The following is a 27080-nucleotide window of genomic DNA, read 5'->3' on the forward strand; positions in this document are numbered from 1 at the left end:
TATATGATGCTAATAAAATGAGTGGGTTTAAAATAATTTTCAAGAGAATTTATAGAAATAAAAAATATGTAGAAATTAAAAATTTAAATGGCATAGACAGTTTTAAAATAAATAAATTTCACTAAGGAGTGAAGTATTTATTCAAAATAATAGAGCCTAAAGATTACATGAAATTTATCACAGAAAGATGAAGTATCTTAAAACCTCTGTTTTAATATGAAAGAGTAAGAGAAATTAGTAAAGAATACAAAATCCCATTATATAATTATATATCTGATAGGAGATTCCATAGATAAGAGAGAGAAAATTGGTGAGATAATTGTTTAAAGATAAAGGAGGAAATCACTAAGAAAAGTAATAATAATAAAAAAAAATAGTAAAGCATAACTAGTGTAAGAGGAAATGAATCATATAAGATGCTCAAAACTACAGTGATTTCCCTGGTGGCCCAGTGGTTGAGAATCTGCTTTGCAATGTAAGGGACCCTGGTTTGACCTCCAGTCCAAGGAAATCCCACATGCCGCTGAGCAGCTAAGTCTCTGTGCCACAGCTCCTGAGCCCACACACCCTAAAGCCTGTGTTCCACAAGAGAAGCTATTGCGTTGAGAAGTCCACACACCACAACTAGAGAGTAGTCCCACTTGCAGCAACTAGAGAAAGCCTTCACACAACAGCGAAGACAGTGCAGCCAAGAATAAGATAAACAAATTTTAATAAAACTACAAAAGGCAAAAAAAAAAAAATTAATTACGCAATAATGGGTGTTAACTAGACGTAGTCATTTTATAACATGAACACATGTCAAATTATGTTGTACAACTGAAAATAATATTATATGTGCTATTTTAAACATATAAAAGGCACAGGTCCACTTAATGCACACTATAGTACTACATGAACTGTGGTTGATTGAATCTGCTGATGAAGAACCACAGATTCAGAGAATAGACTGTAAGGTTATAAGCAGATTTTTTAATTTTACCCAAGATCTGTGACCCTAACCCATGCTTTGTTCAAGGGTGAACTGTAATTAGTGACTTAAGCAAAGTTAAAAGACAAGGTTAATACACAAAATTTAATCATGTCTATCAATGCCAGTAATGAACAAGATAAATTTGAAATTAAAAAATATATATAATATATATATTTGCATACTAAAAGATTAATTAATTAGATGTAAATCTAACAAAATATCTATAAGATCTACATGAGAAAAATACAAAGTCTCAGATAAAATGAAAGAAAAACTAAATAAATGGAGAGATATATCATTTTCTTTGATAGGAAGACTCAGTTTTGTCAAGATACCAATTCTCCCCAAAGTAATCTATATATTCAGTATAATCCCAATCAATATCCCAGAAAATATTTTGTGGTTATTGCCATACTGTTTCTAAAGTTTATATGGAGAGGCAAAGGACTCAAAATAGATCATATGACATTAAAGGAGATGGACAAAGTTGGAAAATTAACACTACCTGACTTTATGTCTTACTATACAGCTATAGTACTGAAGACAGTCTGATATTGGTAAACAAATAGACATAGTTCAGTGGACCAAAATAAAGAGGCCTTAAATAGACCTACATAGATAATTGATTTTTGATAGAAAAGCAAATGCCATACAATGGAGCAAAGATAGCCTTTTCAACAAACTACTAGAACAACTTGACACTCACATGCCAAAGTAAGAAAATGTAGACACAGACCTTTCACCCTTCACAAAAGTTAATGAAACCTGAATCACAGAACTAAAGCTAACATAAGATGAAACTTAAATGACATTGAGTATAGCAAAAAAATATTTTATATACAGCAACAAAATCATTACCTGTGGGGGGGGGGAGAAACATGAGTTGTACTTCATTAAAATTTTAAAAAATTATGACCTACAAAAGACAACATCAAGGGAATAAGAAAACAAGCCATGGATTGGGAGAAAATTTTTGCCAAAATGACATCTGATAAAGTACTCTGTTCTAAGGTATACAAAGAGCTCAAAAAGCTTAGTAATAAGAAAACAAACAACTTGATTTAAAACACTGGTTAAACACTTTAACAGATACTTCACCAAAGAAGATATGTAGATACTAAGTAAGCATGTGAAAAGATGTCCACAACCATATGTCATCAGAGAGAGGCAAATTAAAACAACTGTAAGACAAGAGTGCTCAAGATGGTGGAGTTAAAGGATGCAAGCTCACCCACTTCTTAAGAAAACACCAAAATCACAACTAACTGCTGAACAACCACTGACAATAAAACAGCTGGTATCTACCAAAAAAGGGTACCCTACATCAAAAGACAAACAGGAGACCACAACAAGATGGTAGGAGGGGTGCAGTCACAATAAACTTATTCCATACCTACTGGGTGGGCAGTGCACAAAATGTAGCTTTGAACACTCATGGGGTTTGATCACAGACTTCCACAGCACTTGGAGAAATGGAGATTCCACTCTCAGGGGGCACACAAAAAGTCTCATGTGCACTAGGACCCAGGGTAAAAAGCAGTGTCCCTACAGGAGACAGAGCCAGACCTCCCTGCTAGTACTGAAGGGTCCCTGGCAGAGGTGTGGGGTGGTTGTGGCTCACTGCTGGAACAAGGATACTGGTAACAGCAGTTCTGGGAAGTACCCATTGGAGTGAGACCTCGTAGAGGCCTCCATTAGCTCCACCAAACACCCGTAGGCTCCAGTGCTGTGTTGCCTCAGGACAAACAGCAAGCAGGTTGAGAATACAGTGCCACCATTCAGCAGACAAACAGATTAAAGTTTTAATGAGCACAGCCCTGCCCACCAGAAGGACAAGACCCACTTCCATCCACCACCAGTCATTCCCATCAGGAAGCTTGCAGGAGCTTCATAGATACGCTCATCTACCGATAGATAGCAGAAGCAAAAAGAACTGTGATTCTGCAGCCTGCTGAACAGAATTTACAATCACAGAAAATTAAACAAAATGAAACATTATTCTCAATGGTGAAAAACTGAAAGTATTTCCTCTAAGATCAGGAAAAGACAAGGGTCCCACTCTCATCATTATTATTCAACAAAGTTTTGGAAATCCTATCCATGGCAATCAGAAAAGAAAAAGAAATCAAAAGAATAAAAGGAATCCAGTTAGAAAGAAAGAAGTAAAAGTGTCACTGTTTGAAAGTGACATGAAAATCCTGAAGATGCTACCAGAAAACTACTAGAGTTCATCACTGAATTTGGTAAAGTTGCAGGTTATAAAATTAATACACAGAAATCTGTTGCATTTCTGTATACTAACAACAAAACAGAGAGAGAAATTCAAGAAATAATCCCATTTATCATCACATCAAAAAGAATAAAATACCTAGAAATAAAGCTATTCAAGTATACAAAGACCTGTACTCCAAAAACTATAAGACACTGATGAAAGAAATTGAAGACAAAAAGTCAGAATGGCCATCATAAAAAAATCTACCAACATTAAATGCTGGAAAGGGTGTGGAGAGATGGGAATCCTCCTACACTGTTAGTTTGAATATAAATTGGTACAACCACTATAGAGGACAGTATGGAGCTTCCTTAAGAAACTAAAAATAGAGTCACCATGTAATCTAGCAATCCTACTCCTGGGTAAATAGCCAGAGAACAACATGGTTTGGAAGGACTCATGCACCCCAACGCTCATTGCAACACTGTTTACAATAGGCAAGACGTGGAAGCAACCAAAATGTCCATGGACAGATGAATAGATAAAGAAGGTGTGATTTGAATATAGAATGGAATATTACTGAGGCATTAAAAATGAAATAATGCCATTGGCAGCAACATGAATGGACCTAGAGATTGTCATACTGAGTGAAGTAAATCAAAGAGAGAAAGATAAATATATAATATCACTTAATGTGAGAATCTAAAATAAATTATTAAAAATAACTTATTTATGGGATAGAAATAGACTCACAGGTTTTGAGAATGGATTTATTGTTACTAGGTGGGGAAGTGTTGGGGGAAGGGTTAGTTAGGGAGTTTGGAATTGATGTGTACACACTGCTATTTTTAACACGGACCTGCTAATTAGCACAGGAAACTGCTCAATATTCTGTAACAAACTAATTGGGAAAAGAAGTTGAAAAAGAATAGATACATGTATGTGTGTAACTGAATCATTTTGTTGTATGCCTGAAATTAATGCAATATTTTAATCAATATACTCCAATATAAAGTTTAAAAATAATAAATATATACATACATCACTCAGAAATGAAAAAAAAGTTTCTCTTTCTAGCCTATTCATTTCTTTGTTTCATTCATCATTTATACCAGTTTAGACTCATGGATTCTTGTTCAACGGTTTATAGTCTTTTACTATCATTACTCATTTTAATGTTCAGATTATTGTGGGAACCTCTTCAAACTGCTTTCTGAATTATTTTGATATGTCTTTATCATTCTTTGAAGACTTCCTTACTTGCTGGCATAAAAATATGTTCCAGGCTCAACCAGTACTTTTCCTGCTCCAGCCCTGAAATTAGACATCCTCTGAGAAGTCCTTGTTGTTACTGTTGCTGTTTTGAAGTAAAGAATCGTCTTTAGAAACCAAGTTCTGGATATTAAATGTGCTTGTTGCCAAAAAACAAACAAACAAAAAACCTAAACTAAAAAAAACAACTAGAGAATACCATTACATACTTAGAAAAATCAATATCCAGGACTCTATAAACAACAAATGCTGACAGAGAAGTTGATCATCAGAAACCCTCATTAATTGCCAGTGTTAGTGAAAAATGGTTCAGACACTTTGGAAAAGAGCTTGGTGGTTTATTATACAAGGAAATATATTCTTACCATACAATCCAATAATCAATCTCCTTAGTTTTTATCCAAAGGAGTTGAAAATGTGTCTGCATTAAAACCTGAGATATTTCTTCAGCTTTATTAATTACCAAAACTTGGAAGCAAATGAGATGTACTTTGTCTTCAAATGGAAAAAATAAAACCTGGTACATATCAACAATGCAATAAAATTTAACCCTAAAAAGAAATGCACAATTAAGTCATGAAAAGATATGGAAAAACATCATGTGCATGTTCCTAAGTAAAAGAAGCCAATTTGAAAAGGCTACATACTATTTGATTCCAACCATCTGGCATTATAGAAAAGGCAAAATTATGGAGATGATAAAAGGTTCATTGGTTGCTAGGGGTAGGCAGGAAGAGGTGGACAGGGAGAGCAGAGAGGCTTTTTAAGGCAGTGAAAATACTCTGCATGGTGTCATAATGATACATAAGTGTCATTATACATTTGTCCAAATCATCACATTGATCACAACAAGAGGGAACAGTAAACCATGAAGCTTGGGTAGTTATGATGTGTCAGAATAGATTTACTAATGTTAACAAATGTTCTGCTCTGGTGGGAGATGTTGGTAATCGGAGAGGCAATGCACATGTATGTGAGTAGGCAGTGTTTGGGAAATCTGTGTTTTCCCTTCTTAATATTATGGAAAAATTACTACCACCCTAAAATAATCAAATTAATCCTGAAAAAGCTATACATTTAAAGGATGACAGTTTTCTAAAACCATAAAACATCAATTATGAAAATAAAGCCCAATGAATATTAAGCATGTGTTTAAGAAGAAATATATGAATGTGTCTAAATCAAACTGCAAATATCAAAGACAACTTAAAATAACTTAATATCAATAAGACAGAAAGATAAATTAAACTGACTTTCCAAACAAAAAATTATAAGCAAAATGGAGGAAAACACTACCTTCATGGTGCTGAAAGAAAATATTACGTGTCAACCTAACATTGTATACTTAGATTTCAAGAAGATTGGTGAAGTAAAGACATTTTTAAACCAGTAAAAGCTGAGAATTTATTATCAATCAGTTTTTACTAAGGGAATTTCCAATAGATGTCTTCAGCCAAAGGCATGAGGATTAAAGATGGATATTCTCAGAAGCTAAAGAAACACTGAACAGCAACAACAACAACAACAAAATCTGGTCAATATGGGTGTAAATGTAAATAAATATTGCCTTATAAAAGCATCAGTCAATCAGTCAGTTCAGTTGCTCAGTCGTGTCCGACTCTTTGAGACCCCATGAATCGCAGCATGCCAGGCCTCCCTGTCCATCACCAACTCCCGGAGTTCACTCAAACCCATGTCCATGGAGTCAGTGATGCCATCCAGCCATCTCATCCTCTGTCATCCCCTTCTCTTCCTGCCCCAAATCCCTTCCAGCATCAGGGTCTTTTCCAGTGAGTCAACTCTTCGCATGAGGTGGCCAAAGTATTGGAGTTTCAGCTTCAGCATCAGTGCTTCCAATGAACACCCAGGACTGATCTCCTTCAGGATGGACTGGTTGGATCTCCTTGAAGTCCAAGGGACTCTCAAGAGTCTTCTCCAACACCACAGTTCAAAAGCATCAATTCTTTGGCGCTCAGTTTTCTTCACAGTCCAACTCTCAAATCCATACATGACCACTGGAAAAACCATAGCCTTGACCAGACAGACATTTGTTGGCAAAGTAATGTCTCTGAGAAAACTAAAATAATGAGTAATACGTGGTTACATAAAGATCAAAGTGATAGTCCCTTTATTTTCTCATAATACTTTATAGAAGAGAAGTGAATTTGAATAATTTTTGAATTTTTAACCTTATAAAATGAGAGAACAAGAACACTAAATAAATAGGTGAATAATGCAAATGTCAGACTGACAAAGGTAAAATAATAGAACAAGACTTCCTATCTCTCAAACAAAAAGGAAAAGAAGAAAACATCATCATCCAAAAAAGGCAAAATAGGGCAACATGAAAGTGAGAAAGCAGATTAATTGAAAGCACAAATTAAGATGGCAAAAATAAATAAAAATATATCAATATGAAAAAAAGTGAAAATTGGACTAACGACTCTGGTTAAAAGACAACTATTATCAAATTGTTTGACAGGTTGGGTTCACCAAAAAAAGACTTTGACATGGACTTTATCGCAAAATGTATTTATTACAGAAGCCTTTAGGGACAGCTCTAGAAGGTAGAGAGGAAATCTGGATTGGGCATTCTAAAATTTAAACTTCAACATAGACCCAGTGCCATGCTTGGATTACCCCACAGGAAGCACTAGAGTTAAAATGGCCCTTTTGGATTTTCTCCAGTTGAGTTGTGTTGTCCAGTTCTATGAGCTCAACCACTGGATTCAAGCTATCCTAGGAAGGGATGTTACCTTAGGTTCCCTGAAAACTAAAGGGCCTGACAAAATGGGTGCTATCCGATTGTGGTTTTTATTGTCTAGTTATGGTTTTTATCTAGAACTTACAGGAGGTGTAAAACCAAAACAAAAAAAAAATGCAATAGAGTGAATCATAATAGAGAATCAATGAAATAGCTAGCTCTTTGGAAAGATTGATGAAATTGACAAATTACCAAGACCAACAGAGAAAATAGAAGAGACACAAACTACTAACATCAGAAATGAAACAGGCTATACTGCAGATTTTACAGTATACTGTGATCAACTTTGGTCTTCCTAGGTGGTGCTAGTGGTAAAGAATCAGCCTGCCAATGCAGGAGACATAAGAAAAATGAGTTTCATCCGTGGATCTGGAAGATCCCCTGGAGGAGGGCATGGCAACCCACTCCAGTATTCTTGCCTAGACAATGCCATGGGCAGAGGAGCCTGGTGGGCTATGGTCTTTAGGGTCACAAAGAGTCAGACATGACTGAAACAACATGCACACAGACACATTATCAACTTTACATACCTAAATTTAAGCAATTGAGACTGTGTGTGATTGGCAGAAGGATAGATACCTAAACTGTTGAAACAGACCAGAGAACCCAGATGGAGAGCCACAATTGTGTGGTTAACTGATTTTTAATAAAGGAGTTCTGCTTTCAACCAATGGTGGTGAAGCCTGTAGATATCTATGAAGGGTGAAGGTGGAGAACATTGACCTAAATTTCACACTTTATACAAAATTTAAGTGAATCACAGATTTAAGTGTAAATGGGAAAGCTATAAAACTTTTTTTTTTGGGGGGGGGGGGAACAAACCAAGAGAAATCCTCCAGGATACAGGTCTAGGCAAAGAATTACAGATAACATCACTAGAATCATCTATACCTGAAAAAAAAATGACAAACTAGGATTGATCAAAATCAAGAAAGAAAAATGTGTTTTCTGCAAAGGGCCCTGTTAAGATGATGGGAAGGCAAAATGCAGATTGGTGAAGAAATTTTGAAAACCACATATCCAACAGAGGACTAATATCCAGAATACATAAAGAATTCCAAATCTCAACAATAAAAATAATAATCCAACAAGAAAACTGGCAAAGATATGAACAATCATTTCACCAAAGAATATATACACATGACAAATGAGCACAGGAAAAAGTGTTCAACATCTTAAGCCATTGGGGGAGTATATATTAAAACCACAGTGAGATATCACTGTGTACATATCAAAATTGCTAAAGTAAAAACAGGGACAACACCAAATGTTAGCAAAGATGCAGAGAAATTGGATCATGCATATATTGCTTTGTGGATTTTAATTCTGGAAACAGTTTGACAGTTTTTAAAAAAAAAAAAACTAAACATGCATCTGCCATATGATCTGATAATTGCACTCCTTGTCATCTGTCTCAGACAAAATAAAAGTTCACACAAAAACACCTCATTGATATTGAAAGCAGGCTTATTTGAACTAGCCAAAAATGGGAAATAGCTAGAAGTACTTCTGCAAAATGAATAGGTGAAAAAACTGTGGTATATCTTATCATTAAATATAACTAAGCAATAAAAAGGATTGAACTGTTGATATAAGAAACAACTTAGACAAATATCCAGAGAAATATGCTGAGTGAAAAAGTCAGTCCCAAAGGTTACCTGACTCCACTTGCATAACATTCCTGAAATAACAGATCTCTAGAAATGAACAAGACATTAGTGTTTACCAGGGGTTAAGAATGGAGGAAGAGAGGGAATAAGGAGGGAATAAGGTAATGGGTGTAACTATGAAAAGGCAACACTAGTGGGTAAGACACACTGATGCCCCTCATCCCGCAAACATATCCATGGCCTACTCTCTATGAATATAGTATATGACTCGGTAAGGAACAACCAGTGTTTCAGGTAAAATCAAGAGATCCCTGGAGTAGGAAATGATAATACCACACTCCAGTATTCTTGCCTGGGAAATCCCATGGAAAGAGGAGCCTGGTGGGCTACATTCCAGCTCACTTCAGTTTGGTCACTCAGTCATGTCTAAGTCTATGCAACCCCATGGACTGCAGCACGCCAGGTTTCCCTGTCCATCACCAACTCCCAGAACTTGCTCAAACTCATGTCCATCAGGTCAGTGATGACATCCAACCATCTCATCCTCTGTCGTCCCCTTCTCCTCCTGCCGTCAATCTTTCCCACCATCAGGGTCTTTTCAAATGAGTAAGCTCTTCACATCAGGTGGCCAAAGTATTGGCATATCAGCTTTAGCATTAGTCCTTCCAATGAATATTCAGGACTGATTTCCTTTAGGATGGACTGGTTGGATTTCCTTGCAGTCCAAGGGACTCTCAAGAGTCTTCTCTAACACCACAGTTCAAAAGCATCAGTTCTTCAGCTCTTAGCTTTCTTTATAGTCCGACTCTCATATCCATACATAACTACTGGAAAAAACATAGCTTTGACTAGACAGACATTTTTCAGCAAAGTAATGTCTCTGTTCTTTTAATATGCTGTATAGGTTTGTCATAGCTTTTCTTCCAAGGAGAAAGCGCCCTTTGATTTCATAGCTGGATTCGCCATTTGCAGTGATTTTAGAGCCGCCCAAAATAAAGTCTCTCACTGTTTCCATTGTTTATCCATCTATTTGCCATAGAGTAATGGGACTGGATGCCATGATCTTAGTTTATTTGAATGTTGAGTTTTAAGCCAGCTTTTTCACTCTCCTCTTTCACTTTCATCAAGAGGCTCTTTAGTTCCTCTTCACTTTCTGCCATAAGGGTGGTGTCATCTGCCTATCTGAGGTTATTGATATTTCTCCTGGCAATCTTGATTCTAGCTTGTGCTTCCTCCAGTCTGGCATTTCGCACGATATACTCTGCATATAAGTTAAGTAAGCAGGATGATAATATACAGCCTTGACGTACTCCTTTCCCAATTTGGAATCAGTCTGTTGTTCCATGTCTGGTTCTACTTGTTCCTTCTTGACTTGCATACAGATTTCTCAGGAGACAGGTCAGGTGGTCTGGTATTCCCATCTCTTGAAGAATTTGCCTCAGTTTTTGTGATTGACATAGTCAAAGGCTTTAGCATAATCAATAAAGCAGAAGTAGATGCTTTTCTGGAACTCTTTTGTTTTATCTATGATCCAACAGATGTTAGCAATTTGATCTCTGGTTCCTCTGCCTTTTCTAAATCCAGCTTGAAAATCTGGAATTCCACAGTTCATGTACTGTTGAAGCCTGGCTTGTAGAATTTTGAGCATTACTTTGTTGGCATGTGAGATGACTGCAATTGTGCAATAGTTTGAGCAGTCTTTGGCATTGCCTTTCTTTGGGATTGGAATGAATACTGACCTTTTCTAGTCCTGTGGCCACTTCTGAATTTTCTGGCATATTGAGTGCAGCAATTTCACAGCATCATCTTTTAGGACTTGAAATAGCTCAACTGGAATTCCATCACCTCCACTAGTTTTGTTCATAGTGATGCTTCCTAAGGCCCACTTGATTTTGCATTCCAGGATGTCTGGCTCTAGGTGAGTGATCACATCGTTGTGGTTATCTGGGTCATCAAGATTTTTTTTGTATAGTTCTTCTGTGTATTCTTGTCCCCTCTTCTTAATATCTTCTGCTTCTGTTAGGTTCATACCTTTTCTCTTTTATTGTGTCCATCTTTGCATAAATAGATGGGGAAAGAGTGGAAACATTGTCAGACTTTATTTTTGGGGGCTCCAAAATCACTGAGATGATGACTGCAGCCATGAAATTAGAAGACGCTTACTCCTTGGAAGGAAAGTTATGACCAACCTACATAGCATATTAAAAAGCAGAGACATTACTTTGCCAACAAAGGTCTGTCTGGTCAAGGCTATGGTTTTTCCAGTGGTCATGTATGGATGTGAGCGTTGGGCTGTGAAGAAAGCTGAGCACCAAAAAATTGATGCTTTTGAACTGTGATGTTGGAGAAGACTCTTGAGAGTCCCTTGGACTGCAAGGAAATCCAACCAGTCCATCCTGAAGGAGATCAGTCCTGGGTGTTCATTGGAAGCACTGATGCTGAAGCTGAAACTCCAATACTTTGGCCACCTCATGCGAAGAATTGACTCATTGGAAAAGACCCTGATGCTGGAAGGGATTGGGGGCAGGAAGAGAAGGAGATGACAGAGGATGAGATGGTTGGATGGTATCACCGACTCAATGGACATGAGTTTGAGTAAACTCTGGGAGTTGGTGATGGATAGGGAGGCCTGGCATGTTGTGATTCATGGGGTAGCAAAGAGTCGGACAGGACTGAGCGATTGAACTGAACTGAACTGAACTTGCATAAAATGTTCCCTTGGTGTCTCTCATTTTCTTGAACACATCTCTAGTATTCTCCATTCTATTGTTTTTCTCTATTTCTTTGCACTGATCACTGAGGAAAGCTTTCTTATCTCACCTTGCTATTCTTTAGAACTCTGCATTCAAATGGGTATACCTTTCCTTTTCTCCTTTGCCTTTAGCCTCTCTTCTTTTCTCAGTTATTTGTAAGGCCTTCTCAGACAACCATTTTGCCTTTTAACACTTCTTTTTCTTGGGGGTGGTCTTGATCACTGCTTCCTGGACATTGTCATGAACCTCCATCCATAGTTCTTCAGGCACTCTGTCTATCAATTCGAATCCCTTGAATTTACTTGTCACTTCCACTGTATAATCGTAAAGGGTTTGATTTAGATCATACCTGAATGGTCTAGTGGTTTTCCCCACTTTCTGCAATATAAGTCTTTATTCAGCAATAAGGAGTTCATGATCTGAGCCACAGTCAGCTCCTCGTCTTGTTTTTGCTGACTGTATAGAACTTCTCCATCTTCAGCTGCAAATAATGTAATTAATCTGATATTGATATTGACCATCTGGTGATCAATACTATCTGGGCTACTGTCCAATGGGTCACAAAGAGTCAGACACTACTGAGGAACTAAGAAGCAGCAGCATCTGGGCCTTTTAAATATGGAAGAAGAATACAGAATAGTCTGAATGATGTGATAAGAGGAAGATTGCAAAGGACAGTGTTGGCTATGAAAATGTAAGGAAGGCAAGAGTCAAAGAATGCAGACAATATCTCGAAGCTTGAAAAGTTAAAAAGAAAAAAATTATTTTCCCCTAGACACTGTAGCCTTGATGACACCTTGATTTTAGCCCCATTTGGTTGATTTCAAACTTCCAGCCTCCAGAAATGGTAAATAATAGATTTGTGTTGTTTTAAGCCACTGTTCCCCCCCCCCCCTTTCCTTCTTTCTTTCTAACAGTAGCTACTCTTGTAATATCTTGATTGTGTTCTGGAAAATTTGGAAGATGTTATCATTGGGGGATACTTGGATGAAGAGAAAACAAAATTTCACATGTGAATCCACAGTTATCTCAAAGTAAGTTTTACTTAAAATATGCATAAGTTCTACTTTTCTTAAAAATTGAGAAAACATTTAATTTTAGAATACTATTGATACTTTGTCTTTGTTTTATACCTTACTTTTTCATTGAAAAATAATTTTTGAAACACATATCTTTAAAAGCTAAACTACAGCATTATGATAATGATCATAGTCTTGATAACAAAACATTTTTTCATTAACAGTAACTTCAGCTTCATAATGAGATACTGGATTGCTTTAAGACTATATTTTGTATACAGAGGTACTATAATGTATGTGAACTGAGCTCTGGAATTGGACGTGTTCAAAACCAGTCTCAACAACTTACTGTATAGTGTAGCCTCGTGCAAATTACTTAAACTTCACAAAGCTCAATTTTCTTACCTACAAACTGGGGATAATTACAGGATGCCCTGTAGTGTCTTCTCATTGTAAAGTGTCAATAAACAATAGTGTTGGGTTTTTTTCTTTTCTTTTTTTTCTTTTTTTTTTTTTGGAAATGCACTGCATTTGTGCTTGTATCAGATGTAATTTAAGTGTAGAACATGTTCAAACTTTTAAGTAACTGAAAGTGAATGAAAATCTTTATGCACTAAAGCATGCCTACTCAGTAAAAAAAATTTCAATTTATGTGATCCACATCAAAAAGTGCTTAGTAAGTGTCCCCAGAAGGCCTTTTCCTAATTTATCTTTTCCATAGTAAAAAGGTCAAATGATTTAGAGCATTTTGAAAGTGACTTTTGACTTATCGACAGGTAAAATGATTGACATAGATCTATACAAGGGCTCAAAAATAGGATTTTCTGTTTATTTTTCAGACATATTCATATTTTCTGATTTAAAGAGAAGTTTCATTTTTCTAGCTGTGTATGACTTCTTCAGAGATCAAGTAAAACCTATTTCCTGCTAAAAAGAAGGCAAATTGCAGGCTATCTCCAGGGAGGCTAAAGGCACTTGAGATTCACATACTTGTTTGAATATTAAATATCATTTTAGGAAATAAAAGCTACCCATTTAACCTTAATTCTAATTTATACAGCTATAAATTAGGTTCTAAGCTTTTTCAAAGATACTAGTGCAACTCTTTGAAGTCTCCTCTGTGAAAGAAAAAATACAATGAGCAGTAATTTGACTTCTAGGCTCTCTATGAATTCATAAGGTAAGTACTAGTGGATTTACTGGATGAGATATAACTCCACAGGGCATCATTATCACGTATTCAAAACAGAGCAATGAGCACCTGCAAACCAGCTCCTGCCTTTTGAGATAAGGGTGCAGGGAGTTACATGAGAGAGAATCTAATTGAAATTTAATTATTTCACCCTGCTTTTCGCAGAGATTAAGCAAAAGGAAAAACAAAGTTCAGTGAATTGGAGAAAACCAGGTAAATGAGAGAGTTGCTCACCCTGTATTGTAGACTTGAGTCTATAACATAGTGGACGTGCCTAATCACAACAGGGTGCACCAATGGTTTTGAGTCTCTGGTACTCTTGGAACATAGACATCTCAGTATTTGCAGTGGACTCCACCTACATCAAAATTACTATTTTGCCCAGGTTGGCAAGAGGTTTTGATTGTTGTTTAAAACCACTGTCTCCTGTGTCTCCCGCATTGCAGGTGAATCTTTATAACCATTGAGCCATTGGGGATGGTTTCAAGCCCTTAAAATCATCAGAAGCTGTGAACAAGAAAATTGGTCAGTGTAACAGAATAAGAAGGTGGAGTATAATTATACATAGTTGAGGCAAAAGGAGAGGTGGCAATTATAGAAGGGAAGTAACTGAACATTTACATGTTAAATTATTCAGAAAACTTATATAACTTAAGAGTATGCTGATAATACAGATGAATGAATGAAGATAATCCTCCCACGTGGTGCTGGTGGTAAAGTGCCTGCCTGCCAATACAAGATACACAACACACGAGTTGCTCCTTGGAAGAAAAGCTATGACAGACCTAGACAGCATATTAGAAAGCAGAGACATCACTTTGTCAACAAAGGTCCATCTAGTCAAAGCTGTGGTCTTTCCAGCAGTCATGTATGGAAGTGAGAGTTGGTCTATAAAGAAAGCTGGATGCTGAAGAACTGATGCTTTCAAACTGTGGTGTTAGAGAAGACTCTTGAGAGTCCCTTGGACAACAAGGAGATCCAACCAGTTCATCTAAAGGAAATCAGTCCTGAATATTCATTGGAGGGACTAAAGCTAAAGCTGCAACTTCAATAATTTGGCACCTGATGGGAATAAATGACTCATAGGGAAAGCCCCCACTGCTGGGAAAGACTGAAGGCAGGAGGAGAAGGGGACGACAGAGGATGAGATGGTTGGATGGCATCACTGATTCAATGGACATGAGTTTGAGTAAACTCTGGGAGTTGGTGATGGACAGGGAGGCCTGGCATGCTGCAGCCCATGGGATCACAAAGAGTTAGACACGACTGAGTGATTGAACAAAGAGTTGGCGGGTTCAGTCCCTGGGTTGGGAAATTCTCCTGGAGAAGGAAATAGCAGCCACTCCAATATTCTTGCCTGGGAAATCCCAAGGACGAAGGAGCTTGGTGGGCTTCACTCCATGGGGTTGCAGAGTCAGACACAACTTAGCGACTAAAACTTTCACTTTCTACTTTTGTATTAAGATAAAATATAATTAGATTACTGCGGATGGGCATTGGAAATGGTGGATTAAGGGCAACAGTATACATCCATGAAGTGTAAACTGAACACAAGATTTAAAAAGAGCTACTGTAATCAATTACCTTTGCTGTACTTTTGGCTTTGTTGGCTTAAACATACCTTCTCCTTTATTCTGTAAAAGGTAAAGAAAAGAGCATGATAAAGTCTCTGAACACTACTGTCTATTTTTTTAAATTAATTAATTTGTTTTAATTGGAGGCTAATTATTTAATAATATTGTGTTGGATTTTGTCATACATTGTCATGAATCAGCCATGAGTGTACATGTGTCACCCATCCTGAGCCCCCCTCCCACCTCCCTCCCCATCCCATCCCCCTGGGTTGTCCAGTGCACAAGGTTTGAGTGACCTGTTTCATACATTAAATTTGGACTGGTGACCTATTTCACATGTGGTAATATACATGTTTCAATGCTATTCCCTCAAATCATCCCACCCTTGCCTTCTCCCATAGAGTCCAAAAATCTGTACTCTACATCTGTGTCTCTTTTGCTATCTCGCTTATAGGGTTGTCCTTACCATTGTTCTAAATTCCATATATATGTGTTAATACACTATATTGTTTTTTTTCTTTCTGACTTACTTCACTCTGTATAATAGGCTCCAGTTTCATCCACCTCATGAGGACTGATTCAAGTGTGTTCTTTCTAATAGCTGAGTAATATTCCATTGTATATATATACCACAGCTTTCTTATCCGTTCATCTGCTGATGGACATCTAGGTTGCTTCCATGTCCTAGTTATTGAAAACAACACTGTGATGAACATTGGGGTCCACGTGTCTCTTTCAGTTCTGGTTGCCTTGGTGTGTTTGCCCAGCAGTGGGATTCCTGGGTCATATGGCAGTTATGTTTCCAATTTTTAAAGGAATCTCCACACTGTTCTCAACAGTAGCTGAACAAGTTTGCATTCCCACCAACAGTGTAAGAGGATTCCCTTTTCTCCACACCCTCTCCAGCATTTATTGTTGGTAGACTTTTAGATAGCAGCAATTTTGACCAGGATGGGATGGTACCTCATTGTGGTTTAGGTTTGTATTTCTCTGGTAAGAGTGATGTTGAACATCTTTTCATGTATTTGTTAGCCATCTGTATGTCTTCTTTGGAGAAATCTCTGTTTAGCTCTTTGACCCGTCTTTTGACTGGGTTGCTTATTTTTCTGATATTGAGCTGCATGAGCTGCTTGTATATATTTGAGATTAATTCTTGTCAGTTACTTTGTTCGCTATTATTTTCTCCCATTCTGAAGGCTGTTTTTGCACCTTGCTTATAGCTTCCTTCACTGTGAAAAAGCTCTTAAGTTTAATTAGGTCCCATTTGCTTTTTTTCTTTTATTTCCATTACTCTGGGAGGTGGGCCATAGAGGATCCTGCTGTGATTTATGTCAGAGAGTGTTTTGCCTATGTTTTCCTCTAGGAGTTTTATAATTTCTGGTCTTATCTTTAGATCTTTAATACCTTTTGAGTTTATTTTTGTGTATGGTGTTAGAAAGTGTTATAGTTTCATTCTTTTACAGGCAGTAAACCAGATTCCCGAGCACCACTTGTTAAAGAGATTGTCTTTCCCCCATTGTATATTTTTGCCTCCTTTGTCAAAGATAAGGTGTCCACTCCATTGCACTCCAGAGAGAATAAATCCAATTCCACACACCAGAACGCTGACACAAGCTTCCCTAACCAGGAAACCTTGAGAAAACAATCATCCAAGCCCACCCACTGGGTGAAACCTCCACAATAAAAAGGAACCACAGACCACAAGAATACAGAAAGCCCATTCCAGACACAGCAATCTAAACAAGATGAAAAGGCAGAGAAATACCCAACAGCTAAAGGAACATGAAAAAAGCCCACCAAGTCAAACAAAAGAGGAGGGAATAGGGAATCTACCTGAAAAAGAATTTAAAATAATGACAGTAAAAATGATCCAAAATCTTGAAAACAAAATGGAGTTACAAATAAATAGCCTGGAGACAAAGATTGAGAAGATGCAAGAAATGTTTAACAAGGACCTAGAAGAAATTTTAAAAAGTCGATTAAAAATTAATAATGAAATAAATGAGATCAAAAACATTCTGGAGGGAACCATGAGTAGAATAACAGAGACAGAAGATAGGATAAGTGAGTTAGAAGATAAAATGGTGGAAATAAATGAAGCAGAGAGGAAAAAAGAATCAAAAGAAATGAGGACAAACTCAGGGACCTCTGGGACAATGTGAAACGCCCCAACATTCGAATCATAGGAGTCCCAGAAGAAGAAGACAAAAAGAAAGGCCATGAGAAGTTGCTCGAGGAGATAATAGCTGAAAACTTCCCTAAAATGGGGAAGGAAATAGCCAACCAAGTGCAAGAAACCCAGAGAGTCCCAAACAGGATAAACCCAAGGTGAAACACCCCAAGACACATATTAATCAAATTAACAAAAATCAAACACAAAGAACAAATATTAAAAGCAACAAGGGAGAAACAACAAATAACACATAAAGGGATTCCCATAAGGATAACAGCTGATCTATCAATAGAAACACTTCAGGCCAGAAGAGAATGGCAGGACATACTTAAAGTAATGAAAGAGAATAACCTACAACCTAGATTACTCTACCCAGCAAGGATCTCATTCAGATATGAAGGAGAACTCAAAAGCTTTACAGACAAGCAAAAGCTGAGAGAATTCAGCACCACCAAACCAGCTCTTCAACAAATACTAAAGGATCTTCTCTAGACAGGAAACACAGAAAGGTGGTATAAAAGTGAACCCCAAACAACAAAATAAATGGCAACGGGACCATACCTATCAATAATTACCTTAAATGTAAATGGGTTGAATGCCCCAACCAGAAGACAAAGGCTGGCTGAATGGATACAAAAGCAAGACCCCTATATATGCTGTCTACAAGAGACCCACCTCGAAACAAGGGACACATACAGACTAAAAGTGAAGGGCTGGAAAAAAATATTCCACGCAAACGGAGACCAAAAGAAAGCAGGAGTCGCAATACTCATATCAGATAAAATAGACTTTCAAATAAAGGGTATGAAAAGAGACAAAGATGGACACTACATAATGATCAAAGGATCAATCCAAGAAGAAGATATAACAATTATAAATATATATGCACCCAACATAGGAGCACCGCAATACATAAGGCAAATGCTAACGAGTATGAAAGAGGAAATTAATAGAAACACAATAATAGTAGGAGACTTTAATACCCCACTCACAGCTATGGATAGATCAACTAAACAGAAAATGAACAAAGAAACACAAACTTTAACGGACACAATGGACCAGCTAGACATAATTGACATCTATAGGATGTTTCACCCCAAAATAATCAACTTCACCTTTTTCTCAAGTGTACACGGAACCTTCTCCAGAATAGATCACATCCTGGGCCATAAATCTAGTCTTGGTAAATTAAAAAAAAATTGAAATAATTCCAGTCATCTTTTCTGATCACAGTGCAGTAAGATTAGATCTCAATTACAGGAAAAAAATTATTAAACATTCAAACACATGGAGGCTAAACAACACGCTTCTGAATAACAAACAAATCATAGAAGAAATCAAAAAAGAAATCAAAATATGCATAGAAATGAATGAAAATGAAAACACAACAACCCAAAACCTATGGGACACTGTAAAAGCAGTGCTAAGGGGAAGGTTCATAGCATTACAGGCCTACCTCAAGAAACAAGAAAAAAGTCAAATAAATAACCTAACTCTACACCTAAAGCAACTAGAGAAGGAAGAAATGAAGAACCCCAGGGTTAGTAGAAGGAAAGAAATCTTAAAAATTTGGGCAGAAATAAATGCAAAAGAAACTAAAGAGACCATAGCAAAAATCAACAAAACTAAAAGCTGGTTTTTTGAAAAAATAAACAAAATTGACAAGCCATTAGCAAGACTCATTAAGAAACAAAGGGAGAAGAGCCAAATTAACAAAATTAGAAATGAAAATGGAGAGATCACAACAGAAAACACTGAAATACAAAGGATCATAAGAGACTACTACCAGCAGCTCTATGCCAATAAAATGGACAACTTGGAAGAAATGGACAAGTTCTTAGAGAAGTATAACTTTCCAAAACTGAACCAGGAAGAAATAGAAAATCTTAACAAACCCATCACAAGCAAGGAAATCAAAACTGTAATCAGAAATCTTCCAGCAAACAAAAGCCCAGGATCAGATGGCTTCACAGCTGAATTCTACCAAAAATTTAGAGAAGAGCTAACACCTATCTTACTCAAACTCTTCCAGAAAATTGCAGAAGAAGGTAAACTTCCAAACTCATTCTATGAGCCCACCATCACCTTAATTCCAAAACCAGACAAAGATGCCACAAAAAAAGAAAACTACAGGCCAATATCACTGATGAACATAGATGCAAAAATCCTTAACAAAATTCTAGTAAACAGAATCCAACAACATATTAAAAGAATCATACACCATAACCAAGTGGGCTTTATCCCAGGAATGCAAGGATTCTTTAATATCCACAAATCAATCAATGTAATACACCACATTAACAAATTGAAAGATAAAAACCATATGATTATCTCAATAGATGCAGAAAAAGCCTTTGACAAAATTCAACATCCATTTATGATTAAAACTCTCGAGAAAGCAGGAATAGAAGGAACATACCTCAACATAATAAAAGCTATATATGACAAACCCACAGCAAGCATCACCCTCAATGGTGAAAAATTGAAAGCATTTCCCCTGAAATCAGGAACAAGACAAGGGTGCTCACTCTCACCACTACTATTCAACATAGTTTTGGAAGTGTTGGCCACAGCAATCAGGGCAGAAAAAGAAGTAAAAGGAATCCAGATAGGAAAAGAAGAAGTGAAACTCTATTTGCAGATGACATGATCCTCTACATAGAAAACCCTAAAGACTCTGCCAGAAAATTACTAGAGCTAATCAATGAATACAGTAAAGTTGCAGGATATAAAATTAACACACAGAAATCTCTTGCATTCCTATACACTAACAATGAGAAAACAGAAAGAGAAATAAAGGAAACGACACCATTCACCATTGCAACAAAAAGAATAAAATACTTAGGAGTATATCTACCTAAAGAAACAAAAGACCTATACATAGAAAACTAAAAAACACTGATGAAAGAAATCAAAGAGGACACAAACAGATGGAGAAATATACCGTGTTCATGGATTGGAAGAATCAATATTGTCAAAATGGCTATACTACCCAAAGCAATCTATAGATTCAATGCAATCCCTATCAAACTACCAACGGTATTTTTCACAGAACTAGAACAAATAATTTCACAATTTGTATGGAAATACAAAAAGCCTCGAATAGCCAAAGTAACCTTGAGAAAGAAGAATGGAACTGGAGGAATCAACCTGCCTGACTTCAGACTCTACTACAAAGCCACAGTCATCAAGACAGTATGGTACTGGCACAAAGACAGAAATATAGATCAATGGAACAGAATAGAAAGTCCAGAGATAAATCCACGAACCTATGGTCACCTTATCTTCAACAAAGGAGGCAAGGATATACAATGGGAAAAAGACAACCTCTTTAACAAGTGGTGCTGGGAAAACTGGTCAACCACCTGTAAAAGAATGAAACTAGAACACTTTCTAACACCATACACAAAAATAAACTCAAAATGGATTAAAGATCTAAACATAAGACCAGAAACTATCAAACTCCTAGAGGAGAACATAGGCAAAACACTCTCCGACATAAATCACAGCAGGATCCTCTATGACCCACATCCCAGAATTTTAGATACAAAAGCAAAAATAAACAAATGGGACCTAATGAAACTTAAAAGCTTTTGCACAACAAAGGAAACTATAAGCAAGGTGAAAAGACAGCCCTCAGATTGGGAGAAAATAATAGCAAACGAAGCAACAGACAAAGGATTAATCTCAAAAATATACAAGCAACTCCTCCAGCTCAATTCCAGAAAAAGAAATGACCCAATCAAAAAATGGGCCAAAGAACTAAACAGACATTTCTCCAAGGAAGACATACAGATGGCTAACAAACACATGAAAAGATGCTCAACATCACTCATTATCAGAGAAATGCAAATCAAAACCACAATGAGGTACCATTGCACGCCAGTCAGGATGGCTGCTATCCAAAAGTCTACAAGCAATAAATGCTGGAGAGGGTGTGGAGAAAAGGGAACCCTCTTACACTGTTGGTGAGAATGCAAATTAGTACAGCCACTATGGAAAACAGTGTGGAGATTTCTTAAAAAGCTGGAAATAGAACTGCCATATGACACAGCAATCCCACTTCTGGGCATACACACCGAGGAAACCAGATCTGAAAGAGACACGTGCATCCCAATGTTCATCGCAGCACTGTTTATCATAGCCAGGACATGGAAGCAACCTAGATGCCCATCAGCAGATGAATGGATGAGGAAGCTGTGGTACATATACACCATGGAATATTACTCAGCCATTAAAAAAGAATTCATTTGAATCAGTTCTAATGAGGTGGATGAAACTGGAGCCCATTATACAGAGTGAAGTAAGCCAGAAAGATAAAGACCATTACAGTATACTAACACATATATATGGAATTTAGAAAGATGGTAATGATAACCCTATATGCAAAACAGAAAAAGAGACACAGATGTATAGAACAGACTTGTGGACTCTGTGGGAGAAGGCGAGGGTGGGATGTTTCAAGAGGACAGCATCGAAACATGTATATTATCTAGGGTGAAACAGATCACCAGCCCAGGTTGGATGCATGAGACAAGTGCTCGGACCTGGTGCACTGGGAAGACCCAGAGGGATCGGATGGAGAGGGAGGTGGGAGGGGGGACCAGGATGGAGAATACATGTAAATCCATGGCAAATTCATTTCAATGTATGACAAAAACCACTGCAATGTTGTAAAGTAATTAGCCTCCAACTAATAAAAATAGATGAAAAAAAAAAAAAAGATAAGATGTCCATAGGTGTATGGATTTATCTCTGGACTTTCTATTTTGTTCCAGTTCAGTTCAGTTCAGTTCAGTTCAGTCGCTCAGTCGTGTCTGACTCTTTGCAATCCCATGAATGGCAGCATGCCAGGCCTCCCTGTCCATCACAAATACCCGGAGTTTACTCAAACTCATGTCCATCGAGTCGGTGATGCCATTCAACCATCTCTGTTGTCCCCTTCTCCTACTGCCCCCAAACCCTCCCAGCATCAGGGTCTTTTGCAATGAGTCAACTCTTCGCATGAGGTGGCCAAAGTATTGGAGTTTCAGCTTCAGCATCAGTGCTTCCAATGAACACCCAGGACTGATCTCCTTCAGGATGGGCTGGTTGGATCTCCTTGCAGTCCAAGGAACTCTCAAGAGTCTTCTCCAACACCACAGTTCAAAAGCACCAATTTTTCAGTGCTCAGCTTTCTTCACAGCCCAACGCTCACATCCATACATGACCACTGGAAAAACCATAGCCTTGACCAGACAGACCTTTGTTGGCAAAGTAATGTCTCTGCTTTTTAATATGCTATGTAGGTTGGTCATAATTTGCTTCCAAGGAGTAAGCATCTTTTAATTTCATGGCTGCAATCACCATCTGCAGTGATTTTGGAGCCCCCCAAAATAAAGTCTGATACTGCTTCCACTGTTTCCCCATCTATTTCCCATGAAGTGATGGGACCAGATGCCATGATCTTAGTTTTATGAATGTAAAGATTTAAGCCAACTTTTTCACTCTCTTCTTTCACTTTCATCAAGAGACTTTTTAGTTCCTCTTCACTTTCTACCATAAGGGTGATGTCATCTGCATATCTGAAGTTATTGATATTTCTCCTGGCAATCTTGATTCCAGCTTGTGCTTCTTCCAGCCTAGCGTTTCTCATGATGTACCCTGCATATAAGTTAAATAAACAGGGTGACAATATACAGCCTTGACATACTCCTTTTCCTATTTGGAACCGGTCTGTTGATCCATGTCCAGTTCTAACTGTTGCTTCCTCACCTGCATACAGGTTTATCAAGAGGTGGGTCAGGTGGTCTGGTATTCCCATCTCTTTCAGATTTTCCACAGTTTATTGTGATCCACACAGTCAAAGGCTTTGGCATAGTCAATAAAGCAGAAATAGATGTTTTTCTGGAACTCTTGCTTTTTCGATGATCCAGCAGATGTTGGCAATTTGTTTTCTGGTTCCTCTGCCTTTTCTAAAACCAGCTTGAACATCTGGAAGTTCACAGTTCATGTATTGCTGATGTCTTGCTTGGATAATTTTGCTGCATTCATCTATATTTCTGTCTTTGTGCCAGTAGCATACTGTCTTGATGACTGTAGCTTTGTAGTATAGTCTGAAGTCAGGCAGGTTGATTCCTCCCATTCTATTCTTCTTTCTTAAGATTGTTTTCACTATTTGAGGTTTATTGTATTTCCATACAATATGTGAAATTATTTGTTCTGGTTCTGTGAAAAATACCATTGATAGCTTGATAAGGATTGCATTGAATTTGTAGATTCCTTTTGGCAGTATACTCATTTTCATTATATTGATCCTTCTGATCCATGAACATAGTATATTTCTCTGCCCATTTTTGTCATCTTTTGATTTCTTTCATTAGTGTTTTATAGTTTCCTGTATATAGATCTTTTGTTTCTTTAGGTAGATTTATTCCTAAGTATTTTATTCTTTTAGTAAGCGTATTTTTAAGATGAAATCTTTCTGCATTCTCAGACTGGCCTATAATTCAAGGAATCATTAAAAGGGGAAGCTCAGTTAAAGTTATCACGGTCAACTCACCTCTGCTCTAAAATTTTCAAGGTAGCATTTACCCTTGGAGAATATTATTCACAGTAAAATATGTACAGTGATTTACAGTAAAACATACAAAACATTCCACATCAGAACCTTCTGTATGGTGACCATAAAAGTCTGAGGGGTTAGAAAGATTTGCTGCACTAATGATTTGTGTGTATTTGCTTCCAGTGCACTTTGAAGACATTTTCCTGGTGAAGAATAAGAGCCATATAAATACAAAATACTGTGTTTCTTAATCCTTGTTATATTCAAACAGAAAGCTTATTCTTATTAAAGATAACACTAATTTTGAAACTAACCTCCAAACAAAGCTAAAAATTATCCCAATATAATCACCTTCTGTTATTTACTCATCCACATTTTGAATATTCACTATGTGCTAGACACTATTATAAGGAGACAGATATTCAGTGAGCAAAACAAAGAAGTACCATGTACTTACATTTCAATGGGAGGAATATGTTAACAAAGAAATATCCCATGTTACTTGATAGTAAGTGCCAGGAATAATAATAATGATAATAGTAAGGAAAATAATAATTATAAACATTCATGCAATACTTACTATATGCCAGATGTTGCTAATGTGCTTTAAAAATATTATTCTTTTTAGTCTATTTGAGAGATACTATTAGTATTCCCACTTTATGGACTTGAGAAATGCACAGAATTACTTGGCCAAGTTATTAAATAGCAGTGTCCAATCCAAGGAGATCAGATCCAGATTTTGTGGTAAATAAGAATAAGGCAGAGTAAAAGGAATTAAGAGTGGTGGAGCATGTACTATTTTATGTAAGAGTGGAAGATTTCCCTAAGTGACCAGATATTTGATCAGATATATGAAAGGGATGGGCATCCCAAATGGTGCTTGGGATAAAGAACCTGCCCACCAATGCAGGAGGTATAAGAGACATGAGTTTGATCCCTGAGTCAGGAAGACCCCCAGAGGAAGGCATGGCAACCCACTCCAGTATTCTTGCCTGGAGAAATCCATGGACAGAGAAGCCTGGCGAGCTATGGTCCATAGTGTCGTACAGAGTCAGACCCAACTAAAGTGACTTAGCATGCACGCATGCATGCATGAAAGGGATGTAAGAGCAAGCCATGAAGAAGTGGCTGTCATACAAGAGGTAGAGAGAAAAATGTGAGATGCTGAAGTCAAAGAGTAATGGGTGAAAAAAACAGAGTTAATGGGCGGAGACTGTAAGGGTCACATCGTGTGGGTCTTAGAAGCCTTAGCAAAGCATCTTAGATGACAAGAGAGTTGTTACAGTTTTGAAGAGAAAGGTAACATTATCCAACTTAAAGTTTGAAAAGACCACCTTGTGTGATTATGTAGATAAGAGACAAATATATAGAAGTAGTAAGACTGGTAAGAAGGCCATTACCACAATCCAGATAAGAGAGAATGTGGTTTGTGTTGAAGTGATAGCAGTGAAGGAGAGAGGGTAAGAAATGCTTAGGCTCTGAACAAATTTTAAAGCCATACTAATAGGATGTATTGAAAGAATGGATTTTTTAAGAGAGAGAGAGTAGTCCAGAAACTCTAAACATTTTGGCTTTAGAAATTGTGGGGAAATGGAGGAGTTTTTTGTTTTTTTTATTGGGATATGGAATAATCAATGAGGAAAGAAGTTCAGATGTCTGTTTTGGAAATATTTATGTTGACAGGATAATTGGATATGTGAGTGGACATGCTGATTGAGTTTTGTATTTTTATGTCTGGAGGGCAGAAGAGACAATGAGGTTGGGGTAAATGAATTTGAAATTTATCAATATATAAATTCTATTTAAATTCATGGGATAAGATATCACATAGAAAGTAAAAGTAGATAGAGGAAATTTTAAATTTTATTATGGTTGATGTTGTGTTTACATGGAGACAATTAAAACAGTTCATAATTTAGGGATCAGCTGACTAGCAGATGGTTGTCCGTGTCTGAGAATAATGGAGAAGGGGGAAATGCCTTCTTTCCTTGTTTGAAAATTTCTGAGCTACCATAGCACTTTATAGGACAGCATGATTGTTGTAGTATCAACAGAAGAGGATCTTCTGCCCCACCATAAAGATGATAGCAGTTGTGGTGATCTTCACACAAAATAAACCTTTGCTGGAGAGTCAGACCTGAAGGAAAAGGTTTGTTTTCAAATATATCTCTATGTCAATAAGATAATATAGATTGAGTCAAGGATATAGGCAAGAATGTCTTTAATTATCAAAACGATTTAGGAAGATTAATTCCAAGAAATGACCGCACTTTCTAAGGAATTGGTAAAGGAATGGCTAGAGCCACTATAATTTGAAAGTCTATATAAATTCAGTAATAATTACGAGCCTATAACATTGTTTGCAGTTAACACAAATTTGTTAGTGTTTGGTTTCTACAGTTCAAAATTCTCATTTCTACTGATTTATATCTCTTGCCTAACTTTTTTGCATAGTTTAGTTCATGTAGTTTTTCTAACTCATTGTAGACAATGTAGAAAGGTAGAAAGACATTAGCTAATATTTAAGATTTACTAAATTGGTATGTGCTACACATTGACATTGTTGTCCTCTTTAAATGTTCTCTGTAATCTTCCATTCATTGATTCATTTTTCAAATAAAATAGAGACCCAGAGGTAGAACAATTTTTATGCAGTTTCTGGGTTTATTCTCTGTCTGGATAATAGCATACAACAATAGAGCATTTTGTTGCTGACATTCATTGGTTAAACCCAAGAGGGAAAAGAGCCAATTACTGACCTCCACTTTACCCTGTCTATATTGTTTCAATGCACATTTGCAAGGGGCACGTTTTTATTTTTAACACTTGCAAAGAAAGTGGAAAAGCTGCAAGTTTCTGGACATGTAGAGTTAAGGGTGAAGGCTCTCTAGTAAATGGTCCATTTACCTATCGCACCCGAGGAAACCCTATGCTACATAAAAATCCCTTCATTCTAACAGAGCTTCAAGTTATTGAATATCTTTCTGCACT

This window comes from Odocoileus virginianus, chromosome 28 (assembly GCF_023699985.2).
Source record: "Odocoileus virginianus isolate 20LAN1187 ecotype Illinois chromosome 28, Ovbor_1.2, whole genome shotgun sequence".
In the NCBI taxonomy this organism is placed as follows: Eukaryota; Metazoa; Chordata; class Mammalia; order Artiodactyla; family Cervidae; genus Odocoileus; species Odocoileus virginianus.